The 8,898-nt window shown below is 50.4% G+C and overlaps 1 protein-coding gene and 1 long non-coding RNA gene across 2 annotated transcripts in view; one reads left to right on the top strand and one right to left on the bottom strand.

The window, feature by feature from the left end:
- Nucleotides 1-302: 302 nt before the first annotated feature.
- LOC116450442 lies at nucleotides 303-3,988 on the bottom strand. The gene is made up of 2 exons (XR_004242795.1): nucleotides 3,619-3,988; nucleotides 303-3,185 (listed from the first exon to the last, which is right to left on the bottom strand). It is a non-coding gene; the product is annotated as an uncharacterized LOC116450442 (long non-coding RNA).
- Nucleotides 3,989-4,006: 18 nt separating this feature from the next.
- CTDSPL2 (CTD small phosphatase like 2) overlaps nucleotides 4,007-8,898 on the top strand; it is a 31,616-nt gene continuing 26,724 nt past the window's right edge. The window contains exon 1 of the mRNA XM_032122934.1: nucleotides 4,007-4,047. The gene's annotated coding sequence lies outside the window, so the exon portion shown is untranslated. The remainder of the gene's footprint in view (nucleotides 4,048-8,898) is intronic.

Here is an 8,898-nt window from a genome sequence, read left to right as displayed (position 1 = left end):
CCTCCACCCAACAGCCAAAGAAACAACTCCAGTTATTCCAGCCAGTCCTAGCTGCCCAATTTTGGAGGTTTTCAGCAAACAGGCTCTGCCAAAGCTTTCCCAAAGTCACATGGATCCCAGAAAAACAAAGAATCACTGATGAACCCATTTTAATTTCAAAATGAGGAAAACCAAACTGATAGGCAAGATCTTGCCAAAAGGTGAAACCCAGTTCTGGATGAAACAAACCCCCACATTTTTCAGCATTTTAACAGCCATGAAGAGCTTTTGATACTTTGAAGTGACAAGAAACAGACACGAGATAATGGTTTGTGGATTTTATTAAATGTTATCATTTTACATTTTTATATATGCAAACACAGCAACAGTGGAAAATCCAAAGCCTGCAGGACAGAAGAGCTTGTGAGTGAGGGTTCTGCAGTAGAACATACAGAAAGTACAAAAGGTTTTCTTCTCTATAAATCTATTTACTGCCCCTGTTTACAGTTTGCAGACCAGAGAAAGCTGGATTGAACAATGCTGGTTCATGTGGTGGTTTTGGAGGTCCCGAGCTCTCAGCAGGACCCATTTCCGTGTGCACACATATCTCTGAAGAAATTCTCTATCTGAAAACTTTCTCCTTTATCCCTATTAAGAAGAATTTCCACGTGCCATAAATCTGTCAGCTGCAATCCCTGCTCCAGGAGATACACGGAGCTTTCAGTACCCTGTGACCCAAGTATGGAACTTCCAGTTGAAGTAACCTGGGACCCTTCCTTGAGGATACTGACCAAAATATTTGATAGGATCAAAAGTCTTGCTGTGACAAACTAGAAAATGTGAGATTGGCACTTTATAAGGAGAAGCAGTGTCCTGCTGTTCCAGCTGGCTCCAGGACTGAGGAGACCAGATTTCTGTAGTTTAAATAAAACAGGAAAACAAACCCACAAAACCAACCGGGGCCATCCCTCCCTATTTGTGAGAGTGCAGTGGAATTTTCAAGCCAGCCAGAAAAAGAGTAATGGTATTTATGCCTGAATTTCTTTATGCCAATATAGAAACCATAATACTCCAATTCCTCAATCTATATGAAACCCGATGTAGCCACAATGGGATTACTGGTATGGATAATCTACAGTTCAACTTCCCAAAACTGGGTTTGACTACTTGTGGCTGTGCATTTCCATCCCTGGAGGAATGTCTCATGCCACTCTCCAGTGCTGCACTGTGCCAGATCAAACACAAGGTTCATTCCCATGTGTTTCTGTGGGGATTGGGAGCAGATGAATCCCTGTTGCTGTCAGCTGGAGTGTCTGCAGTGAGAACAGCAAGTCTGGAGTGCTCCTGGACAGCCAGATTGGCTCCCAGACGCTGGGGATGGAGGAGCAGCACAGCCTGGGAGCTGCTTCTCTTTTAACTCTGGTCACCTATCCAACAGAATTTATTCCCTTCAGAAAGGCAAAAGAAACAGCAAACACTGAAAATGGGCAATAGTAAGATATAAACCCAAAGAAGACTCCTGCGATTACTGAGAAGTGCCAGATGCTGAAATTAATCTGAAACTGGAATAAAGCCCACCCAGCCCAGAGCTGCAGATCCTGCAAACAGCTGCCCAAGACACTGTGAACCCGGCCCACATCAGCTCTGCACAAGCAGGGAACTCACTCTGGAGCACTTTGGTTTACATGATGTATAAACACAGAGCTAAGGGCTCTGCAAGGCTCAAGGAAAAAGAGTTGAGAGGAAATCCTAAAGCATGAGGAATGGCCTTCAAGGAGCAGTCAGGATCCCACTGTGGGAATGGGCAGAGGTCTGACAACTACACATTTCCCCTTCAGTTTCTCTGTGAAGCAAACATGCTCCTCGAATGTCTCAGTGTGACTGGAGCCCAAATCCTCTGGCAGGGGGAAGCCCACTGCTGCCAACTGAGCCTTTTCTTTGGCCCAAACACACATTCCGAGCTCCGAAGGCGCCATGTGCCGGCACAGGGTTTTTACATTTCACACACGGAGCTGAAGCTGTGCTCGGGTAGAGGGACGTGCTCCGTGGGGAGCAGGGTACAGCAGGGGACTTTGGAACTTCTCCCTGCACACAACACCATCAGCAAGATGATTTTCCATATTCCCTTTCCTGCCTGTCCAGCCCCCTCTCCCTAATTCAGCACCAGTGAACTTGAGGAGAGCACAAGGCACTGTGAAACACAAATTTTGGTATCCTGTAACACAGAAAAGGCCAGTTCTCATTGCTGTAAAGATCAGTTTGAACCCTGAGTCACACGTTTAATCTCTTCTCAAGAGTGTTTTTGCCGTGCTGATGTTCACACAAATATCTGCTTGCTTTGAATCTTGCTGGATCATCTCCTGTGGCAGCTCGTTTCATTTTAATTACATGGCTTGAGAGAGTATTTCCACCCACCATTTCCCAAAACTCCCACTTTCTAAGTATCAATGTCCTTTTGGGCTCACAGTGTGAGACATCACACAGTTATCCTGCCATACAAGTTCCTCCTAAGGGACTGCCAAACCATCTTAATGAGGCTTTAACATGCCCAAACTAACCTTTTTTCACAGCTGATAATTCACAAGAAATACCTGAATGCTCTAAAGGAATATGATTACCTGTTCTGAATGAGGACTGCACTGTTTCCATTGCCTTCCTATGACCTCTTTTCTATGGTAAAATTAGCTTTATAGTGTCTTCTGCTAAAGACAGACTAGTAGAGTCCCGTGACAGAATTCTAAACCAAATCCTGGCTTCACAGCAGCAGATGTGCTTCTCTTTAACAAGCCAATAAATATTTTAAGTGACTAGAGAGCTGGGACTTCTATAATCTGATCCATGTTCAAAAGCTAAGCAGGGAGTCAACAGGTACCAGGAAACACAACACCCGTGTAGGCTTCTTTACTGCTGAATTAGAGGATGCCAGATACTCCTGTAAAACCCTTCCATTCTGGGCAATACCTTGAGATGTTATCCTGTCATAACACAGGTGAACCTGCGAACTGAAGATTTCTGTTTAAAAGAGTGGTGGGTAAAAGTGATCATCAAGAGAAAAATTAAGATAGCCAAGTTCAGTAGCATTGAAAAGACAAATGTAAGCCTCCCTACATCCTCCTATACTGCAAGAGATGGCCAAGCTGCTTCATTAAGCCCTTCAAATAGTAAAGCATGCAGCATCCTCAGCATTTCACACACAAAGAGGCTGCCTAGGAAAAAAAAAAAAAAAAAGCGGAAATAAAACTTCACACCAGAGTCCACAGGCGACTTAAAACAGCAACCGAAACCACAAGCCAGCACTGCCCTACGCTTTGGGAATGGGACGGAGAGCGAGCCAGCAGGGCCGGGCCGGCGCAGCCGAGGAGAGGCCACGGGAGCGTCCGGCGGTGCCCACGGGAGCGCGGAGAGGGGGCGGCCGGAGCCGCGACCGGCCCGGGACTCCGCTGCCGGTCCGTCCTCCGTCTGCGGCGAGTCCTGCCCGGCGCTGCCGCCGCGCCGCTGCTCCCGGGAAGCGCCGGAAGAGCCGGGACCCGCCGGGAAGGGCCGGGACTCGCTCCCGCTCCCCCCTCACCCCCTCTCCCCCCCCGCCCCGCCCGCGCCCCCGCCCGCGCGGTCCCCTCAGAGCTCCCCTTCTCCCCTCACCTCCGGGCGCGGCGGCTCAGCCCGGCCCAGCCCGGCCCGACGCCAGGATACCGGAGCGGCCGTGCCTCCTCCGGTGACGCAGCTCGGCCGCGGGGCCCTGGGCACCGCTGCCGGTCCCGGTCCCGGTGCCAGTCCCGATCCCGCCGACTCCGGGCGCCGCTCCCGCGCCAGGCCCCGTTCCCTCCTTCCCGGCCTGCCCCGGCCCGGCCCCCTCCCCCGGCCGGGCGCGCCTGCGCGGCGGCCCCGCTGCCATCCGGGTCCCTCGGTGCGGTGCAGCGGGTCGGTAGGCGGGAAATGGCGACTGAGCGCTGAGCGCCGAGCGCCCGGAGCGCGGACCCGCCGCCACCGCCAGCACCCTCCGCCCGTCCGCCCGCCCGCCCGCCCGCAGCGCGGCCCCGCGGCGCCGCTCCCCGGCCCCCGCTCCCGCAGGTGAGTGACGCGGCGGACCCGCGCGGGTCCCAGCCCGGGATCAGGTGGGGGCGCGGGGTGGCCGCTCCGAGTGACCGGCGGGATGTCCCCTCGGGGCCTGCCCGCGGCGGGCCCGCTGCCCGGGGACACACCGCCTCCCCCCCGCTCGCCCCCCGCGGCCGCCGCGGAGCCCCGGGCGAGCCCCGGCCGCAGCCCTGCCGGGCCGGCCCTGCCGCGGGGAGCGGCGGAGCGGTGTCACCCCGCCTGACACCCCCCGCCCGCCCCTCCAGGCCGAGGCCTGCGGCGGGTCCCGCCCGCCCGGCCCGTCCCGCGCCCCGGGGCCGGGCCGGAGCCGCAGCGCTGCGGGCGCATCGCGGGCCGTGCCCGCGCGGGTCCCGCGCAGGACGCGCCTGTTGCTGGTGTTGTTGTCGCCGCCGGGGCGGCAGCGCTGGACGCGGCTGTCACCGGCCCCGGGGGGAAGCGGGACGGGGACGGCGGGGTCGGCCGTCCCGGCGGGTGTCGGGGTCCGCGGTGCCTGGGCAGGGTTCCCGGCGGCGGCTCGAGGGATGTCAGCGCAGCGGGGCGCGGGGGACACCAACTTTGTCGCTGTCACCGGCGGGGGCGGTGGCCGCGCTCGACCCGCCGGCACCGTGCAGGACCCCCGCCGTCTAGGGCCGTTATTGGCATTCCCGGTCCCTGCTGGGAACGCGGCGGAAGGAATTAGCATGCTGCATACCACATTGATTATCTGCTCGCTCGGTGTTACTGGAGAGCACTGTACAAGCCTGTTGCTCAATTTTATGGTACTTAAGAGCGCTCGAGAGGACAGGTCTGGCTATTTCTTTGTGGCTGTTTGGGTGAGCTCTAGCCTAGGTCTGTCCAGGGTACTTCGTCTTCTGTGGTGACAGTTGTGATGCTTTTTCTGGTCCCAAGCCTATTGTTTCTGGGAAGGATTTTCCATCGTCTTCCAGGTGCTTATGGTGCACTTTCAAAAGTAATTTCGAGTTTGTCATTATTGTCTTTGCCTTTCTTGATATGTTTCCACTGTTAGAGTAGTCCGTGAAGAGGATCTCCAAGTGTAACTATTACTCTGTTGCCTTGGGCAAGTGACAACCTCTTTTGCCGTTTCTCCATGAGTAAAATGGGGATAATAATACCTTGGAGAGTTGTTACAAGAAGTAGTTAATGTTTGTAGAGGACTTAAAAGACCTAAGTGTTATTAATTAAGCCCCATGACACATTAAGGTAAGAGTTAGCGAGCCAGGTTTGCACATGGATGAACTGAGGCAGGAAGAGATTATGATTTAGCCAGAGTAACGTCCTGGATCTGTGACAATAGCAGAAAACAAGTTGTAACTACTTCATGCTGTAGGCACAAGCGAGCCGTTCCGGATAACAGATAGGATTCCAAGATTACTTGCCCCTCCCTCACCCCCCCTCCCAATTTCAGGCTTTTCTACTTTAGGAGGTTCTGCCTGTGTGACTTCCAGTTGACAGGATAGCTCCAAGGACACTTATGACTTGCCCACTTAAAAGTGTTTCAGCAGTTTTCATAACAAGATATATGTTCTAGGATGCAAGCCAAATCCCAACTTAAATTCCATGAAACATTCTCCTCTTTTCCCCTGAAAACATCGTGTGGAACTTAGTTAAGACTTGATCCTGTTCCAGTCACTGCAGCATGCACTAAAGCTGACATTCCTGTTTCATCAAAGTTCTTTATTAAAGAAAAATTCCCCTGTCAGTCTGCCCTGGAGATTGAATAGGACAGTTGGATCATTTTTCTAAGGATGTAAACATTCCACGTATGCTGGAGCTGTACGTGCATTTCATAATTGAAAGGTGACTTTCCATCCCCAGCCTTGCACCGCAAGTGTTGGTAACTCCCTTCCAGGGTGGTGATTCCCCAGCACAAGGATGTGACACTGTCAGAGACTCAGTAGCATTAAGCAGTTAAAAAAACAGAAAAAGTTGTCTGAATTCAAAAGGAAACTGAGTCTTCACCTTCCCAAGTTTTTCCATACTGCATTGGCTTTTCTTTGATCTCTTGTAGTGCTGCGAGATTGACACCAACAGAAATCGTGTTTGCAGGAGACTTTAGGAATCACATATGCTCTTTTGACAGATTTCTATGCACATATTTCATTCCTGTGGAAGAATCTTTTCCACAGGTGTAAGTGGAAGAATAACTTGGAGCACTTGCACATTTTTGTAAAAACCATTCTGAAAGTCATGCTGAACTGTTTTGGCAAGAACTTGCAAGAAATGCTTGAGCAAGGGGGTTGGACAAGAGAAACTCCAGAGTTCCCTTCCTACCTCAACCATTCTGGAAGCTGTAAAAGCAGGATGCATGAAGTAAGACTGGAATCTGACAGAAAATGAAAATTCCTATGTGTTTGTAGACATATGTGTGCTCTGAGAGGAGCTTTAGGCTTCTTGCCTTTTTGGGACAGTAACTTGGGGTTCCAGAGCATCATCATGATCATTTCAGGATCACAGCTGAATATGTAATTGTAGAACCCTAAAACTGCCTTTTCTGGGTTATGGGTGTGCAGCTGTTCCCTGTCCAAGCCCTGCACAAGTTCTGCCCCATCCACGTGTTTCCAGCCTGGTCTCCTCAGGGAAGTCAGTTCCGATGTATGATAGGTTTTGGACTTTGGTAATGTCAGTGTAGGACTACTAAGATTATCCCAGATTTAAAGGCTGCCCCTTCCCACACTCGCTCCCTCTGTGACTGCATCCTTATTCCATACTTCCTCAGGAGTATTCCCCTCCACAAGTGCCTTTCTCATTCATCACTGAGAGTAGATCGGGTGTGATGATTCTTACTCCTCTTAGCCCAGAAAGTAAAGGACCAAGTCTGAATGAAATCCCTTCATTTGCTGGCACCTAAATCACTGGCACCATCTCTTGTACATTTTAAATAGGAGATTGTTTTTTGTCTGTTATATATGAAAAATTCCTGCAGTACCCCAGCACAGGAGGGACATGGACCTGTTAAAGTGAGTCCAGAGGAGACCACCAAGGATCAGAGTGATGGAGAAGCTCTGTTGTGGGAGAAGCCTGGGAGAATTGGGATTGTTCGGCCTGGAGAAGAGAAGCTTCAGGGTGATATAACTGTGCGCTTCCAGGACCTGAAGGAGCCAACAAGAAAGATGGAAAGAGACCCTTTACAAGGGTGACAGGACAAGGGGGAGTGGCTTCCCAGTGCCAGAGGGCAGGGATAGATGGGATATTGGGAAGGAATTCCTCCCTGTGAGGATGGGCAGGCCCTGGCACAGGTTCCCAGAGAAGCTGTGACTGCCCCTGGATCCCTGGAAGTGTCCAAGGCCAGGCTGGATGGGGCTTGGAGCAGGCTGGGATAGTGGAAGGTGTCCCTGCCCTGACAGGGGCTGGAACAGGATCAGCTTTAAGGTCCCTCCCAACCCAAACCATTCTACAATCTGTGATTTGATGTTTGTACATCCCAACGAAACCTGCAGAAAATGCAAATATGCACCACAAGTGCAGAGTTGATTAATCAAATTCATGATGGGTTGTGATTTTCAGGGGGCAGACAGTTCAAATGGAACTGTCATTGCTGAGATCCTGGGAGGGAAGAACAAGCTCTCAGCAGCTGGTTTAAGAGGAGCTCTCCCAGGCAGGATGTGACAGTGCCAGCCCTACCGAGAGCTCTGTCCCAGGGGAATTCCCTGGAGTGCCACGGTAGCTGCAGTGAGGTGCAGCACTTCCGATTGCTTGAGAGAAACTCACATACACCCAGGTGCTTGAAAGCCTATCTAACATGTTGTTTACATGTTGAGATGCCTAGATGGCCATTATTTAGTGTTTTAGAAAAATAAATATTTGACATTCTCAGATGAAGACATTTTCAATAGCACTTGAAAAATTAAGTGGGAAATCATCTACATCTAAAGCAATCAGCTCAGGGGTTGGGTCGGAGCTTCCCAGTTGGCAGTCCTAACTTTTTCTAAATAGATTACTTCCCAATCAGGTCAGTTTCAGTAATTACTTTGATTAAGGTCCTCTTAACTTCTTAAATTATAAGTTCTCTCATCATATCCTGTGATCCAAGGAAAACCCTTGTCAGGACAATCTGCTATAAGAAAACAAGGGAGTTGAGCATCAGCCTTCAGTGCACTTACACCTCTGCCAGCACTGTTCCATGTGGGATCTGAGGAGATACAGCCTTTGTTGCCTCAGTTTCTCCATCTGATGGGTCAGTGTTTATGGTAATCCCGGAATCTGTGGCCAAGCCCAGAGGAAGGAAGTGTGCAGCTGCTGGTGGACAGGATTAACTCAGCAGCACATTGATCTCTGCGGTATTGGGACATTCAAAATACAGCTCCCCACAGGGGAAGTTTTCTGAGAGTCCAGCCCCATCAGCCAGATTTCTGTGCATCCTGCTAAAAATAACCCTAAAGCCAAAATTTAGGAAGTACTTGTCTGCTGCATTAGATCCAGCAAGGATCCACTGCCCACCAAGTGATGCTTCTGCTGGAGTTCCATAGAAAAGAGATGATGGAAATAGAAGTTATCCCTAGCAGTCCTAACCAGTCTGAATTCAGAATTCCTTTTTGGTGGGTGAGGAGTCTAGTTAGGATGCATGAAACACCTCTAGTTCTGTGTTCACAGTATTTAGTGTAGCAGTATAATTTTAAGTATAATACTGTCATGAAAATAAGTTTAACTAAAAGGAGCTGTTAACTCCGCAGCATCTGGAAAATAAGCTATGGATACTTACTTAAAGGAGCACAGTTACAAAAAATACATCTTACTAGTCATTGCCAATATTCCAAGTGTAAGTAGGAAAAAAGAATCTAGGACTCTAAAGCATTTGGATTAGAACTTACCTGTAAATTAATTACCTTA

Source organism: Corvus moneduloides, chromosome 13, assembly GCF_009650955.1.
Source record: "Corvus moneduloides isolate bCorMon1 chromosome 13, bCorMon1.pri, whole genome shotgun sequence".
NCBI lineage: Eukaryota > Metazoa > Chordata > Aves > Passeriformes > Corvidae > Corvus > Corvus moneduloides.
This window is presented reverse-complemented; position numbering and strand designations above follow the sequence as displayed.